The sequence below is a fragment of the Dasypus novemcinctus genome, chromosome 17 (assembly GCF_030445035.2).
Source record: "Dasypus novemcinctus isolate mDasNov1 chromosome 17, mDasNov1.1.hap2, whole genome shotgun sequence".
Lineage (NCBI taxonomy): Eukaryota > Metazoa > Chordata > Mammalia > Cingulata > Dasypodidae > Dasypus > Dasypus novemcinctus.
This window is the reverse complement of record NC_080689.1, coordinates 93812407-93815558: the sequence shown is the minus strand read 5'-3', so window position 1 is coordinate 93815558 and position 3152 is coordinate 93812407.

Genomic DNA, 3152 nt, shown 5'->3' with positions numbered 1-3152 from the left:
AGATCCTTGCAACAGTGTTCAGAGCCTGACTTCCTCAACTGCCATAATGCCCTGGGAGCCACCCTTTCTCTTGAGAGATACAATTCTCTCTATTTGATGGCATTAGTCCTCCCCAGGATGTGGGGCCACCCCCACTCTCACTTCTTGGGTCTCTATCCAATGGTACAACCCACCCTGACAAAATGAGCATTCAGATATTCCCCAGGAGTCCGTCCCGCATCTGACCATGCACTCTGAGCATCCTAAACAGGTAACCCTCTTAATTATATTTTGATACGATTTTCTCAGGATTTTCCTCTCAACCAACACCTGACACTCTACTATGTTCGTATGTTGCCCCTCCCTCCCCCCACGTTTGTGGGCAATATTACCCACCCACCCATCCCCAGCCCCCCTCAAACTCACAAAGCCCCACCCAAAGGCAACCTCTTACCCCCATTTTATCTCTTCTTTGTGCTCATACTTACCACCAGCTCATCATAGATTCCACCATTGGAGATGTTGGCTCACATTTTTCCTACACCCCCTGATTTCCTGTAAGCCTATTTTCCAGTCTCTAGCTCTCTGAGACAGCTTGCTTGTGTCATATCATTGAGGTCATGTAGTATTTGTCCTTCAATGGGAGATTTTCAATGACTGATTCTATCTCTTTGCTTGTGATTGGTTTGTTAAGATCATCAATTTATTCTTTCGTCAATATGGGCTGCTTATGTGTTTCTAGGAATTTGTCCATTTCCTCTAAATTGTCATTTTTGTTGGAATATAGTTTTTCAAAGTATCCTCTTATGATAGTGTCATTGCTGTGGGGTCAGTGGTGATATTGCCTTTCTCATTTCTTATTTTGTGTATTTGCATTTTCTGTCTTTTTTTCTTTGTTAGTCTCGCTAAAGGTTCGTCAATTTTGTTGATCTTCTCAAAAAACCAGCTTTTGGTCTTATTTATCTTTTCAAGTGCTTTCTTATTTTCTATTTCATTTAATTCTGCTATTATCTTTGTTATTTCCTTCCTTCTTCTTCCTGTTGGATTACTTTATTGTTGTTTTTCTAATTCCTCCAAATGTACAGTTAGTTCTTCAATTTTTGCTCTTTCTTCTTTTTTGATATATGAATTTATGGCTATAAATTTCCCTCTCAGTACTGCTTTTCCTGCATCCCATAAATTTTGGAATATTGTGTTATCATTCTCATTTGTTTCAAGGTAGTCATTGATTTCTTTTGAGATTTCTTCTTCGACCCACTGTTTTTCTAGGAGTGTGCTGTTTAATTTCCAAATTATGGTGCGAAATCTAGGCCTCTGACCCTTGCAAATTTCCAGCTTCACTCCACTGTGTTCAGAGATATTATTTTGTATGATTTTGATCTTTCTGAGTTCATTAAGCCTTTCTTTGTAGCCTAGCATATGGTCTATCTTGGAGAATGATCCATATGCTCTTGAGAAAAATGTATATCCTGCTGTGTTTGGGTGTAATGATCTATATATGTCTATTAGATCCAGCTCCTCTAATATACTGTTCAAATGTTTTGTTTCTTTAGTGATTCTCTTTTGAGATGTTCTGTCCAGAGTTGATAGTGGTGTATTAAAATCCCCCACTATAATTGTAGATGCACCTATTCTTTCACTTAGTTTTTCTAGCATTTGCCTCAAGTATTTAGAGGCACCCTTGTTAGGAGCATAAATATTTATGATTGTTCGATCTTCTTGACAGATTTTCCCTTTCACTAAAATGTAGTATCCTTCTTTGTCTCTCACAATGGTTTTGCATTTAACGTCTATTTTGTCTGATATTAATATAGCCACTCCTGCCTTTTTTTGGTTATTGTTTGCTGGTATGATTGTTTTCCAGCCGTTCACTTTCAACTTCCATGAGTCTCTGTGTCTAAGATGTGTCTCTTGTAGACAGCATATAGATGGGTCATATTTCCTTATCCAATGTCCCAGTCTGAATCTTTTGATAGGTGAGTTTAATCCATTGACATTCAGTGTTATTACTTTCAAGGAATTATTTGTGTTAGCCATATTGTGATTGGATTTGTGTTAGGCATATTTTGTTTGCATTTTTTTCCTTCTATTTTTGTCTTTTTTGTTGCTCTTTCACTCTCCTCCAACTCTGCCTGTCCTGTTTTTTCCTTCCTTCCTGCAGAACTCCCTTTAGAATTTCTTGAAGGGGAGGTTTCTTGTTGGTATATTCTTTCGGTTTCTGTTTATCTGCGAATATTTTGAACTCTCCATCATTTTTGAATGCTAGTTTAGCTGGATAGAGTATTCTTGGGAGGAAATTTTTTTCCTTTAGTACCTTCGCTATATCATACCACTGCCTTCTTGACTCCATCATTTCAGAAGAGAAATCAGCACTTAATCTTATGGAGCTTCCCTTGTATGTGATGTTTTTCTTTTCTCTTGCTGCTTTTAGAATTTTCTCTTTGTCTTGAGCATTGGATAATTTGACAAGTATATGTCTTGGGGTGGGCTTGTTGGGGTTTATGACCAGTGGAGTGCCCTGTGCTTCTTGGATATGTACATCTGTCTCTTTCAGTAGATTTGGGAAGTTTTCAGCCATTATTTCCTGCAACACTCCTTCTGACCCCTTTCCCTTTTCTCTTCTCCTTCTAGAATGCCTATAATACGTATGTTTGAGCGTTTTGCATTATCATTCAGGTCCCTAAGTAGTAGCTGGATTTTTTCTATCTTTTTATCGACCACTTCTACTGTTTGATTTCCAATGTACTGTCTTCCACATCACTAATTCTCTGCTCTGCCTCTTCTAGTCTGCTGATATTTGCTGCAAGAGTATTTTTGATTTCTTGAACTGTGGTGTTCATTCCCATCATATCTGTTATCTTTTTGCGTATGTCTGCAATTTCCCCTCCAAGTGTTGTCTTCATGTTGTTAACCTCTTCCTTTACTTCATCAAATTTGTCAGTGATAAATGTTCTGCGATATTTCATTCCTTGTGTGAAGGTCTGCTCCACTTCTTGATGTTTAGTTTGTTGATTGGATTCAGCCATGTTTTCCTGATTACTGGTTTGGTTTGTAGATTTTTGTTGCTGTTTGGTCATCATTTTATCGTGACAGGTTTAATCAGTTCCTTAGCTTCTTTGTCTAGTCTTGGAGATTAATTAGGTGTTGTTTTTTCGTAAGTGTTATATCTTCTC